Consider the following 14,307-nt stretch of genomic DNA (forward strand, 5'->3'; position numbering starts at 1 on the left):
AGATAGAAACCTTGCCTGTGGGTGCAGCGATGGAGTTAGGAAAGCTGGAGCTGGAGCTGGAGCTCGCAAGGGGTGGGGAGGGCAACCAGGAGGGCTTTTGTAAGCCTGCTGGCAGCACAAGGAAGGCAGCTAAGGAACATGTGCTCTCACTGCTCAGTGGGGCAGGGGACATAGTGACAAGGACAGGGAAAAAGCTGAGTCTCTCCTTGTCTTTTCTGCCTTACATACTACCGGTAAGAGCTGCCCCTAAGGCTCTTAGTGCCCGTGTGACATTGCTCTTGATTGTCTTTGAAATGTCGGGGCAAGCAGGGAGGTTCCTGCTATCTGGGAAAAGGCAGACATCACACCCATTTCCAGAGAAGGGCAAGAGGAAGAATGCAGGTCAGCTTCATGCGAGTCCCTGGGAAGGTGATGGAGCAAATGCTCCTGGAAACCATCTCCAAGCACATGGAGGGCAAGGATTGGCAGAGCCAGCATGGGCTGAGCAAAGGGAAATGGAAACTCTGCCTGACCAACCTGATTGCCTTCTACCATAAGACTGTGTGAGCAAGGGGAAAGTTCACTTCGCTCTTTGGAAAGAGTGAGGAGTGGCATGGACAGCCCTGGGCAGGGAGTGGTTTTGGTGAGCACTGGACTCTGTGTGAGAAGCATTTTTGATGATGTAGTCCTGTTTATAACAGAAATGTTTAAAAAGTGACAATAAACATGAAACAAGAAAGAAATTTAAAAAACACTAAAGCAAAGAATTATTTTTTTACAGTTTTCAGCTTTTAACAGTCTTTGTGTTCTTATAATCTTCCTTTTTGGTGTTTGGGGGGATTCTGTGTGTGTTTCTTTCTTTCTTTCTTTCTCTCTTTTTTTTTTTTTTTTTTCTTTTCCCCCAAAGGAAAGTGGTTTCCAGACCCGGGGTGAGATGCAGTGACAGGGACACAGACATGTGGTGTCTTTGTAGGTGCCTTGGTCCCCTCTGCCCAGCCTCCATCTGCAGCTCAGAGGGGCTCTGGTCTCCCGCAGGTCAACTCTGAGAGCTGCCAGGCCCAGGCAAGTACCTCACATACACCAGGGCCTCTCCAAGTGCCACTGCATGCTTGTGGTTAGACACCTGAGCTCTGCCTGGAAAGGTGAAGGACTGTTTAAAAATGTGTTAAAAATATGAGCACCTTTTTCTCAGCTGAAATATTTCAATAATTTTAATAATTTGTCCATGTTTTCCCTTGAGGCACTACTGGAAATCTGCAGGAAGGGTATGAATCCCAGGAGAAGAAATATTGGTCTCCCCCAAACTTGCATTCTCAAGGCTCTGTCTGTTCTACTGTGCTTTTAACCTCACCAGTCTTTCGCATCTTTCCCCATGCCCTGAATATTGCTAGTCATGTTTGCATCAGACTGTACAAAGGAACTTTCCATAGCTTTCCACTACTCTTTCTCCTCTTCCTCTTTATTCACTCAGGTACCTCTCATTCCTCTAGCTGCAACTCTGAGCTTGAGCTTGCCTCCTCTTTCAGGAGGCAGTCTCACTGTCTCTTTAGACAACTCCTGAATTGTGGTGTTCTCTCTCCTTTCCTGTCTAGCTGTCAAAAATATTTCTAGCAAGGTTATTCCTTGTAGAAAGTGGATCTCAGTGGAGGCAGCCTGGACTTAGCATGCAGTTAAGGAGTGCATCTTATTTTTCATTCAAATGTACCATGTTTTGTTGTTTTGATCACAGTTCAGAATTATCCTCCTATGTCTCTTTGCAGCTAGTTCTCGAAGGAAAGCAGGTGGGAATTAGTGCATAGAGGCTGTAATACTCAGCTACAGACTCCAGTGGAAAAAGGGTTGATTTTTACAAGGGTGATGTAGGTCCCCAGTGGCCGAAGAGAGAAATGGCGGAGCTGGGGAGGGGAGGAGGAAGGCTGTTCCTACATGCCTCCTCTCAAAAATCCTGCTTTTCTCACACATCTGGATTCATTGGGAGACCCTCGGAGTCACTATGAATCTGTGAATGTGGATATCACTTGTAAGCTGTACAGTAAAGAAAACTTTAAAAGCAGGAATCCTTTGTCGCCTTCTTCTTCTTCTTCTTTTTTTTTTTGATGCTTCTTCCTCTTGCAAAGACACTCCTGAAACCTCTCCAATTATCCACACCAGATCTGAAGAACTGAGGGAAATTATGGGGATAATTAGGAGCTCATCGGGGCTTTTTGCATTGCAATGACCCCTCAGGGGTGTTTAGTGGTGAGTCCATGAACCTCAGATTCTGAGAGGAGAGTGAAGCAACCTCTCAAGAAGTTGCATTCAGAAACAAATCCCAAAGTTTCTTGGAGCATTAATGGGTCCCCCTGAGGGCCATTACTCACAGGGCCTCTCCAGGGGCTGATGAGAGCAGAAAGCTGGAGGCAGTTGTTACAGGTAGGCAATGGAAATGTGCAGGTGGCTCTGATGCCAAGTCAGCCTAGATCTGTTTCATCATACCACATGGCCAAGCACTGACACCCAGCCCTGAGTAGGGTGATGGTTTCCCTCCTGCTTTGCTCAGGGCTCTATCTGTGCACAGTGTGGGGGTGGGGGTGTACAACGTTGAGTGAGGGACAACAAGATGCCACCTTGCAGCCCCCCTCCCCCCCCCCCCCCCCCGGCAGGAGGAGGAAACAAGGCCCCGGACTACAAGGAAATGGTGTCTTCTGGCAGGCCTCAGTGGCAGGTACAGGAGCCATAGCCAAGAGGACAAAGATCTCAGTCCTGTCGGAAGCGTTCAGCCTTGGCAGTGCCCCTGGTCTTCTCCACCAGAGCCTGTCCTACACTGTCCCACGCCTGTGCCTGCTCCACTGCAGCCTGTAGACACCCAGCCTGCTTCCCCTCCTTGCTCTCACCCAGGGATCTGCCCACCTTTACTGATGTCTCTGGATCCTCCCTTGCTTTTCCTTCAAACACAAAGCCAGGACTCACCACAGGCTCCCTCTGCCTGACCTCTTGCACCACAGCACTACCCTTCAAGGGGCATTTCTTTCCCTAACATCCATTCTGAACCTCTCAAGCTGAAGATTGTGGCTGTTTCCCTTCTCGTGCTGCTTTCCACTACCAAGAAAAGGGCCACCATTTCTTAAATCACCCTTCAAGCACCCAAGGGCTGCTACTTTACTGCCCTTAGCCTCCACCAGGATAATGTAGCCCAGGTCCATCAGCCTCCCTCTACAGCTCATGTGCTGCAGGACCCATACCCGCTCTTGGCAGACCTCCTCTGCACCCTCTCCAGGTCCTCCCCATTCCTCCAGCACTGCGTGTACCACACTGGGACACACTGTTCTCCAGGTGTGGCCACCTCAGTGCTAGGTGGAGGGATAAAAACAGTCCTTGTCTGGGGGGCCACATGCTTCCTAATGCAGCCTCGTATGCAGCTGGACGGATCTGTGGTGAGCATGCACCACGGGCTCATATGGCATCCCTCATGATGTCCAGGCCCTTCTCCTCAGGGTCACTCCCCCAAGGCAGGACCTGCCGCTTCTCCTTGCACAACTTCAGGACGTTTCTGTTGGCCTAATCTCCAAGCTTCTCCAGGTCCCTCTCAGCTCAAGCTCCTCTGTGTCAGCTGTGAATGTGTGCGTGCAGATGGCTCATCCTATCTTGCCATGCCTCTGACAGGATAACAGCATCACCAACTCCAGGACACTACAGATAATAAAGGTGGTACTATTGTAAAGGAACTGCTGGAAACAGTTGAAATGAGCATGGCACCCATCTCAGAGAAGCCAAGGGCAGGTACAAAGCAAGCAAAACCTGGGTCAATGGGGACAGGGTAAACAGAGGTGTGCTGGTTGCATGGGAGGAGATAAAGATGATAGAAGAAAAGGCCTTGTAAGGTGGAAAGGAGGGGAAAATGCAAGAAAAGGTGAAGCCAATGAAAAGTCAGGGCCACCTGGGGGCACCTGCCAAGCAGCCCTGAATCTGAACTGCTCTGACCAGAGCAGAACAAGACACATGCAGTTAATCTAATCTTATTTTTGTCTGACATACTTCCATAGCCATGGGGAAGCTGAATGTTTTCCCTAAGGTCAACAAGGGAAGACCCAGGGTGGAAGGAAATGCCAAATCATTCAGGCTGGAAGGGACCTCCGGTTGTCTCTAGCCCAACGTGCTTCTCACAGCAGGCTCAGCTGTCAGCTCCAAGCAGGTTGCTGAGGGCTTTAGTCATTTAGGTCTTGAAAACCTCTCAGGATGGAGATGGCACAACCTCTCTGGGCAACCTGCCCCAGTGCTTCACTGTTTGTATGGGTAAAATGTTTTTGCTTATCCCCAGCCTGAACCTCTCGTGTTTCAGCTAATGCCCACTGGGCTTCACTGTTTGGACGGATAAAATGTTTGCCCTAATTCCCAGCCTGAACTTCTCTTGTTTCAGCTCATGCCTCATCCTGGGCCTCCTCCTCCCATGGTGCACAATGGTGAAGAGGCTGGCTCCATCTTCTTGATGACCTCCTGGTAGGTATGGGCAGGCTGTCATTAGGTCTCCCCTTTTCCAGGCTGAACAAGCCCCCTTCCCTCAACCTTTCCTCACAGGGCAAGTGCTCCAGCCGCCAAACACCTTGAACTCTGAGTGACCAACAGCGTTCTTCTACAGGGGGCCTGACTGGATGGTGTATCTAGATGTGCGCTGAGGAGTGCTGAGTAGAGGGGGATAATCACTTCCCTCAGTCTCCTAGCAAAGCTGCTGTTCATGGAGCCCAGGATGCTGTGGCCTCCACTGCTTCCAGGGAACACTGCTGGCTCACGTTGAGTTCCCTGCCCAGAAAGACTGCCACATCCTTTTCTGCAGAGCTGCTGCCCACCCAAACACTCCCGCCCATACCACTGTGGGGTGTTGGTCTATCCCAGGTGAAGAACCTGGTATTTGTCCTTGTTGCATTTCACAGAATTCCTGACATCTCATTGTTCCTGCCTGCTGAGGTCCCTCTGAATGGCAGCCCTCAAGCACATGGCTGTTCTGCTCTATTAGCTGTCAGCTTCAACTGAGATAAGGGGTGTGTCCTCCAGGTCACTGATGAACCTGTTAGACAGGTCAGGTCACATATAGACCCCCCCTGCACCCTCCACTTGTAACTGGCTTCCTGGGAAAGCACAACCTATTTGCAAAAATCCTCTGACCTCCATCATCCAACCAGTTTTACACCCATCTGGAGGTCTACCCAGCCTACTGTCATGCCTTACTTGTATACGAGAACATTGTGGGAGACAGTGTCAAACATCTTGCCTAAAAACAGGGTAAATGACCTCCACTGCTCTCTGCTCTGCTACAAGTACAGTTCTGTTATCACAGAGGGCAACCAGGTTGGTCAGGAATGATTTCCCTTCAGGAAATCCATGCTGAGTGTTCCCAGGCACCTTCTTCTCCTTCATGTGCTCAGAAAGGTGATCCAAGATGAAGAGCTCCTTGACACACTCCTCACTCCAGGGAGGCGGAATGTCCTGGAACTCCCCCTGTTGTCCTTACGGCCTTTTTTTGTAGATGGGCACAACATTTTCCTTATTCTGATAACTGGGACCTCCTATGATGTCCACAACCTTTCCAAGATGATAGTGAGTGGCCTTGCTATGGCAGCAGCCAGCTCTCAATGTCCTCACATGCAGCCCATCCAGTCCCGTAGATCTGTATGGGTTGAGTTACTGCAAGTCACCCCTCACTCATCCCTTGGGTGGGTTTTCTTGTCTGGAGTCCTGACTCTGCACAGCAGCTTAGGAGACTGCTGGTGAAGCCTGAAGCTGTAGGCGCAGACAGCGAGAGATTGGACAAGATAGAGTTAAGGAGCCGAAAGCCTTGGGAGGAATAAATAGCAGTATGTAGATAAGGAAGTAGCCGCACGGAATGAGGAGGAGTGATGATGGGAACATGACCTTTGGGAAAGCACCGACCTGGGCCAGAGGATATATAAAGGGCTTGCTTGCTTGAATATATAAAGGGCTTGCTTGCTTGAATAAAGTTGATACTGATCCAGCATATCGGAGTCCGTGATTCAGGCCACCATAGGACACCTTGCTGGTGGGGCCTGAAGCCAAGGGCTTGAGTTCTCCAGACCCATCTACCTCTGCTGTTACCAAATTGCCTGCCCCAGTCCTCAGCCATGGGCCCACATTTTCCTTGTTCATGCTTTCACTGTTACTGAAGCAATAGCAGATCATCTTTTTTGCCCTTGACATCCCTTGCAGGCATCAGCCCTAAAGGATCTTTGGCTTTCCAAACAGCTTCCCTACTTCCCTGGATAACATTTCTCAATTCCTCCTTTGCAGCCTCTCCCTGCTCCCCATCTCTCATTTGACAGTGTGGAGTGTGCACTCCGCTACTCTTCCTCCTCATTCCCCTCAGGATCTGGAACTCCACTGTCTCATGGCCACTGCAGGCAAGGCTGACACTGATTATCACAGCCCTCATCAGTTCTTCCTTGTTGGCAGGTTCCAGGTCCAGGAAAGTGTCACCCTTGGTGATCTATCAGGCTTCGCTTTGCTAAGAAGTTGTCCTCCACACCTTCCAGAATCCTCCAGGACTCTTTGCAGCCTGCTGCATTGCCCTCCCACTGAATGTCTGGGAGATTCAAGTCCCCCCATAAGAGCTGGCGTCTGTGATCCACAGACTTCCTCAGGCTGCTGAAATCTTTTGCAGTTCTGCAACAGCTTGTGCATCTCCACTTCCTCTTCTTTGTGCCCCAGGCTTTGTGCATTTGTGTACATCTGGGCTGCAGAACCTCAGCTGTGGCACCAGGGCAGAGCACAGACTTGTCATGGTGATACCTGTTCCCAAGCCAGAAAAAAAGAGACCTGGCCTGGCCATGCAGCTGTGGCAGGAGAGGTGCTTGGTCCCTGAGCTGGCTCTGCAGCACCTTGGCACCTGTGATGGAGGTGACCAAATCTCCAGGAAAGACAAGGTGTCACTGAGAAAGTTCCTGGGCCTCAACAGCCTGCAAGCCAGGCACACTGTGGCTGCAGCATTAGCACCGTCCCTGTTCATAGCGTGAGGGCTGAGAAAAGGTTTAGGGAGAGAAGAACTAGTGGGGTTTGAGAGGGTCGGCATGGGTGGAGACCTTGGTGTGGTGTGCCTTCCATCTTTGCAGCATGCTCGGATGTAGATGGGATGGACTTTGCCTAAAGGCAGTGGTGGGAATCCCTTGTTTGGGAACAGGCAGGAAATGCGAGATGCCCTGGGGTGTTTGCCCAGCAACCACTCCAAAAGGGCAAGGACTTTTCCTGGAGGTCCCGTGCTGTACCTGCTAGAAACCTGGTGGTTGTGCTGGACACCTCGTATATCTGACATGGCCCTGCATGAGCTGTTTGCAATGTCAGGATCTGCATATAACTCGGCTTCCTAGTGAGCAGAGCTCTTGCAGTAGTCGGCTTCAAGTGTCATTTCAGATGGCCAAGGAGATTCTGCACCTGGCCCCCAGCTGATGTCCTGGAAGCATATGGGTCTCATAATTGTTCCATCAGAGCAAGGAGAAAGTGGTACATGTCTTGGATCACCTCTGGCCCTTCAGATGTCCAAGGGGGTGTGTGTGTGCGTATATGGCTGAGTGCCTCCCTCCATCTCCCTTGATTCCAGTGGGAGCTTAAACAACGAGCTGCCATGCAGACAGGCATTTTGTGTACGCTAAGCTTGGGCAAGGGGAATCCCACCTCCTGTGAGTTTGTGGAGAGCACGGGAGGGAACTCTATCCTGTTCCACCCCGGGGCTTCTCAGTGAGCACTAGATGTATTGATTAACTCCTCTAAATCATCCCTGAAGCATGAGCAAACCAACTCCCTTCTTGTGCCTGTGCTCTTACGAGATGGGAGCAGGGCTTTCCAGAGTGGGACGTTTCCACCTCTCTTAGATAGCCATGCTCTGGTGAGACTGTTGTCCGAAAAGTGGATTCGTTGCCCGGTGTGCAATAAGCCAATAATTATACACTCAGGAGAGACATTTGTTTATTTATTTCAGAGTTGCGCAAGCCTGGGTGCTCGGTGGTTTCCCACAAATCAAGCACACCCCCCCCCCCAACTTTTCAAGTAGCATTTATACAAACAAGTTGCCAGATTTACGACTCTCCCTTTTACACTGACTGGTTAGTGATTTCTTCATTCCCAGGGTCCCACCCCTGCTTCTCAAGGTCCTGATCAATTAACACTGCCCCAGCTAGGTCAGTAGATGTTATCTCCCAAGGTCCTGAGGAAGAGGACATAATCCAGACCCCTTAATTAACACTGTTTCAACAGTGAGAGGAGGTTTTGCTTCCCAAGGTCCTGGCACCCAAGCAGGCCTTATTTCACAGCCTTGACATCCTCCCTTTCGGAGAGTGGGGCACAGGAATGCAGACTGCTTGTAACTCCCTTATCTTTCCAGCCTGCACCACCTCTGGGGCCTTTTCTTACCGAACTAGGAGCGTGGCCTAAGGCTTCAGCAAATTTAGCTACTCATGCTAAGCAAGTGTGCGGCTACTCATGCTAAGCAAATTCTATCTAAGATAGAAGTTATCCAAATCTACCTACTTCAAACATTCTTTCTGAGCTTCTCAGGGTTGTCTTGTAACAACACCAAGGTCTCCACACACAGACCTACACTTTCAAACCCCACTAGTTCTTCTCTCCCTAAACCTTTTCTCAGCCCTCATGCTATGAACAGGGACGGTGCTAATGATGCAGCCACAGTGTGCCTGGCTTGCAGGCTGTTGAGGCCCAGGAACTTTCTCAGTGGCACCTTGTCTTTCCCAGAGATCTGGTCACCTCCATCACGCGTGCCAAGGTGCTGCAGAGTCATCTCAAGGACCAAGCACCTCTCCTGCCACAGCTGCATGGCCCAGCTCTCTTTCCTTCTTGCTTGGGAACAGGTATCACCATGACAAGTCTGCGCTTATCCCTGGTGCCACAGCAGAGGTTCTGCAGCCCAGATGTACAGAAATGCACAAAGCCTGGGGCACAAATGCAGCACACAGGAACAGAAAGCAGGGAGAGGTGGCAAAGGAGGAAGTGAGAAATGTTGTCCAGGGAAGTAGGGAAGGTGTTAGGAAAACCTAAGCACCTATAGGACTGAGGCTAGAAGGAATGTCAAGGGCAAAAAGATGATCTGCTATTGCTTCAGTAACAGTGAAAGCCTGAACAAGGATAACGTGGTCCCATTCCTGACTGGGGCAGGCAATCTGGTAATAGCAGAGGTAGATGGGTCTGGGGAACTCAATCCCTTGGCTTCAGCCCCCACCAGCAAGGTCTCCCAGGCCATTGTGCCTAGAGTCAGGAGTCCTGAGGAGAAAAACAACCAGCAGGGCCTGAGGATTGAGGCAGGAATTATTGGTAAGTGTACAGGATTGGATGGGCTGCAGCTGAGGATGCTGAGAGAGCTGGCCTCTATCTCGCAAGGCCACTCTCTGTCATCTTGGAAAGCTGTGGGGACTCAGGGAGGACCCAATGACTGGAGAAGGGCAAATGTTACATCCCTCTTCCACAAAGGCCACAAGCACAACCTGGGCAACTACAGGCTGTTCAGACTCACTTTGATGAGCAGAGTGTCATGCAGCAAGCCCCCTCTGATCACGTTTCCAGGTAAAGGAAGGAGAATGAGGTGCCTGGGAACAGTCAGCACAGATTTCCTGAGAGGAAATCATGCCTCACCAACGTGATGGCTTTCTATGTTAAAAGAACTCTATTTATGGACGAACAGAGAGCAGTGAATGTCAGTTACCTCAACTTTCAGAAGGCTTTTGACACTTTCTCCCACAGTATACTTGCACACAAACTAGGCCTCTATGGTCTGAGTGGCTGGACAAGCAAATGGACAAAGAACTGCCATCATAGCTGGATGATGGGGCTCAGAGGGTAGTGGTGAACGGGTAGCGTTGTTCCTGGAGGGTTGGAGTAATGAAGCATGACAGGGCCTCTCCTGGGACCTCTCCTGTTTTACACCTTATGAATGAGCTGCAGGGGGAACTTTCATCACGGTTGTACATGACCCCAAACTGAGTGGGCACCAGTCTTCGTCTTGAGGGCTGCCACTGAGAGGGACCTAGACAGGCAGGAGCAATAGGCTGCCAGGAGTCTCATGAAATTCTGCAAGGACAAATGCCACGTTCCTGCACCCAGGACAGACCAACTGCCTGCAGACATCCAGGCTGGGCACTGTGGGGCCATGCAGCAGCTCTGTGGAAAAGGACATGAAGATTTTGGCAGACAGAAGGCAAAACATCAGACAGCCTTGTGGCCAGGCAGCAAAGGCGGCCAACAGCACCTTGGGCCATATGAATAGGAGCACGGCCAGGAGGTCAAGGGAAGTGATCAGACGCTTCTCCTCCACACTTGTTGGACAACATGTACAATACTGCACCCGCTTTTTAGCCCCTCAGGACAAGGGACCTCCTGTACAAAGAGATCCTCAAGAAGACAAAGCCAGGCTCTTCAGAATGGTGCATGCTGGAGGAGGAGAGACCACAGCCATAGGTCGAAACCAGAGAGGAGCACGCTGCAGAGAAGCAAAAGCTTTTTTACTGAGAAGATAGGCAAGCACTGGAACATGTTGCCCAGAGAAGCTCTGCTATCTGCAGCCTTGGAGGTTTTCCAGCCTGGATCAAGCCCTCAGCAACCTGCTCCGACTCCAAAGCTGATCCTGCCGTGAGCACAAGGTTGGGCTAGAGGCTGCCTCAGGTCCCATCCACCTGGAAAGATTCCTCCTGCTCTACTCTTGTTGATGTTAGGGAAAGCCCTCAGGTCTCCTTCACCATGGAAGCAACTCAGGCACAAGTCTGAGCAGATCAGCTAGCTTTCAGGTCCAGCTGCACTCAGAGATGTCCAGCTGCAGGGCTGCTTGGCAGGTACCCCTGAACAGCCCTGATCACCCCTTTGCTTCACCTTTTGTTGGAGTTTTCTCTCCTTTACTCCTTCCATGTTCAACCCTCTTAATATCCTCATACCCGTCCATACAAGCAGCCCCCCTCTGGTTACCCTTTCCTCCAAGGCCCTGGTTGTGCTTGCTTTGTACCCTCAGCTGCCATTTCTGAGATGATTGGCAGGGTCATTCCTACCTAGGTCAGCAATTCCATGGAACTAGGACCTCCTTTTTTAGTACTTGAATCTGCAATTCCTCCTGTTACCTTGCCAGAGGCACCACAAGTCAGCATGCACCGTCTACACAGACACATTAAGAGCTGACACAATGAGCTTCAGTGCGGGGGACCCTCAGAAACTTGGGGATTCAGCCAACAGGAACCTCATGAAGTTTTACCAAGACAAGTGGCAACTCCTGCACATGGGAAAGAACAACCCTGTGCACCAGGACAGGCTGGGACCTGAGTGCCTCAGGAGTGGCCTGAGGAGAAGGGCGTGTGTGTTGTCACATGAACCAGTGGATTGTGCTCGCTCTGAGTGAGTTCAGATGCCTTCGGGGTTGCATTAAGAGGAGTGTGGCTACCAAGAGAAGGGGCATTAGTATCCCCCTTGACTCAGTACTAGTGTGCCCAGAAGAAAAGCTGGGCAAAAGTCCTGGGAAAGGCAGAAACTTCCCCAGATTTGCTACCAGGTCTGGCTCATGGCTGTGGACCCTGTCAGGCACCAGGCTCCCTCACAAAGCCCTCCACATGATGGCTGTTAAGGGCACATTAGCTCTTCTCAGGCCTATCATGTCTATCTTAAGCAGCACAGACAGAGAAACCTTGCTGAGGACTTGGAAAAGCAAAGAGCCTGCTGTGGTGCCTCAGGGAGGAAGGCTGCCTCCTGTCCCACACGCTCTGACATCCTCCTTCTCCAAACAGTGACCCACAGGAGAAACCAGCCCTGAGTGAGGCTCACCAAAGCATCTCAGCGTGTGGCCACGCTTTGTGCTCTTTCATCCCACAGCACTTGCAGCCCGTCTCTGAAAAACGCCAAACCCCAAAGCAGCCCCCAAGTCCCAGCTGCCCGCACAGCTCTGCCCAGGGCAGAGAGCTGTGGGTGCGGGGCTGCAGAAGTGACTTCTCCAGGGCCCCCTTGGAGAGAGGTCACTGCCTTTGGCACCGTCTGCAGACGTTCCTCAAGGATTTCTCAGACAGTTCTGGGACAGAACTGGGGGGAAGGGAGGGGACTGCTTTGCAGGACAGGAGGGGAAATGGCTCTGCTGCCTCCCTGCCTCTGCCATCTCCATGGCGATGACCTACTGAGCCCCAGATGACACCTGCTGAGGTCACAGTGGCACGTGCTGCTGCATCACAGGCAGGTCTCCCTGGTGCCACGGCAGAGCCCTCACTTCCCTGCGAGGCCCCGGAGCTGCTGGGCACTGCTCACGCGCTCCCCACCGCTGCCCTGCGGAGCCGCTCCACAACCAGGAGCGGGGACAAGAGGCAGCAGGGCCACGTTGGGGCCCCTCGCCGACAGGCAGAGGAGAGGGGCACCTTGGAGTTTTGGGTGACGAGACGCCAAGAGCGTCCTTTGTCCCTGGATGGACAGGAGAGCCAAGGGCAAGGGGGCAAGCGAGATGGAAGGCAGCTGGATCGAGACCATCAGCTCCGACCGCGCTTCAGTGACTCTCCCTGGTGAGAAGGCAGTGGCCAACCTCCTCTGTTTTCTGAGAAGAAGCCTTCTTTAATGAAGGACATCCTAGAACTGCTAAAGCCCTGAAGAAACATTAAATCAAAATGTCTTATTTTCTATGTTAATACTGACAATTTGGTGAAAGAATTCAATGTCCATGTATCCCTAACTGAACTGTCCTCATTAGAATACAAAAAATCATGCCCAAAGCTCAAAAAGACCCGTGCCTGGGCAAGGACCCCTTCCCTGAGCATGCACAGTAGTAAAATGGTGTATAAGCAATATTATAATTGTATGTAAATCACTAAGCAATCAGTGTAAAAGGGGAAGTTGCAACCCTTGCAATTTGTTTGCATAAATGCTACTTGGAAAGCAGGCCAGGGTATGCTGGATTTGTGGGAAACCACCGAGCACCCAGGCTTGCACAACTCCGAAAGAAATAAGCAAATGTCTCTCCTGAGTGTGTAATTATTGGCTTATTGCACACCGGGCAATGAATCCGCTTTTCGGAAAAACAGAGGGAGGGAAGGAAAAGGGAAGGAGGAAGAGAAGAAGGGAAGGAGGGAGGGGAGGAGCAGAGGAGGCCAGGGCAGCCCTGGGGGCCCAAGGGCCGCTGTTGCTAGGCTCCACCTGGGGGGAGGGACAGGAGGAGGCCACGTGACCTGCAGCTGTTGCCATTGCCAGGCAACGCTGGGCGGGGCTTCCCTCGGCCCTGGGGGAGGTGTCCCCACCCTGGGGCAGTTGGGCCTGGCTGGGGCAGCCGTGGTGGGGCGGTGTGTGGGGCCGGGCGTGTTGGGGAGCCGGGCCCTCTGCGGCCCCCGGCGCTGCTGCCCTGGCGGTCTGGGGGCTCGGGGGAGCGGGGCCCACGCCCGGGCCCTGTGCCTGGCAGCTGCCGGCAGGAAGGGGCGGCCAAGGGCCCTCGATGGGCGCCACAGGCCGGACCCGGCTCCTCCCAGCAGCTCTGGCGCTGACCCGGCTCTTCGGGGCAGAGCTGAGGCTCTTCATGTGCCTGGTCTTCCCCCCGGGGGCTCCTCGGGAGCGGGATCCCCAAGTCCCCGTGGCTTGTGGTGCAGCTTCTGCTGCTGCCCTTAGACCTCCTCCGCACGCCCCGTGCACGCGGGCTGGGGAGCCCCTGGGCCAGGAGCACGGTCGGGAACGGGGCTGGAGGAGGAGACAGGCTGGGCTGCGCTGTCAGGGGCAGGGCGGGGAAAGACCAGTGTGTAAGCAGCTGCCTGTCCACATGTGACCGGCCCCTTTTATCCCCTTTTCCTTCTGCTTTCCCTCACCTGTTCCTCCCCAAACCACCCTGATGCCTCCCTCTCCCTGCCCTTGGTTCCTCCCCTGAACATCCCGTACCAAGTTCTGCACCATCCCAGGCTGCTCCTCCCTCCATCGTGTCCCGCTGCCCCGCGGGCAGTGATTTTCCGAGCCTGGCCGGAGACCCGGGGGCCTTTCTGGTGAGGCGTCGGGATGGGTGTCACCCATCACCAGCAGACCACATTAAAAAATACAATACTTGGCCCTGTCCCTGCTGGGAAGATCCTACTGCCTGGCAGCCAGGTGCAGGCCAGGAGGCAATGCGCGGCCCGGCGACCCTTGGCCTCCCCCGGCACCTTTGGCTCAGCTCTCCCTGGCCAGGTGGCAGCACCAGCCTGGTCTTGCTGGGGGGGCCATGCCCCAGCTGATGGGGAGCAGGGGGCCTCCTGCCAGGCTAGTGCCTCCTCCTCCTCTTTGGCCCCTGGGGGAGGGCAACAGGGTGCGGGGTGGGCTGCCCCTCTGGGGGGTCCCCCTCCATGGGCTCCTCCTCCTCCTCAGGGGGGT

The sequence above is a fragment of the Dromaius novaehollandiae genome, unplaced genomic scaffold, assembly GCF_036370855.1.
Source record: "Dromaius novaehollandiae isolate bDroNov1 unplaced genomic scaffold, bDroNov1.hap1 HAP1_SCAFFOLD_30, whole genome shotgun sequence".
In the NCBI taxonomy this organism is placed as follows: domain Eukaryota; kingdom Metazoa; phylum Chordata; class Aves; order Casuariiformes; family Dromaiidae; genus Dromaius; species Dromaius novaehollandiae.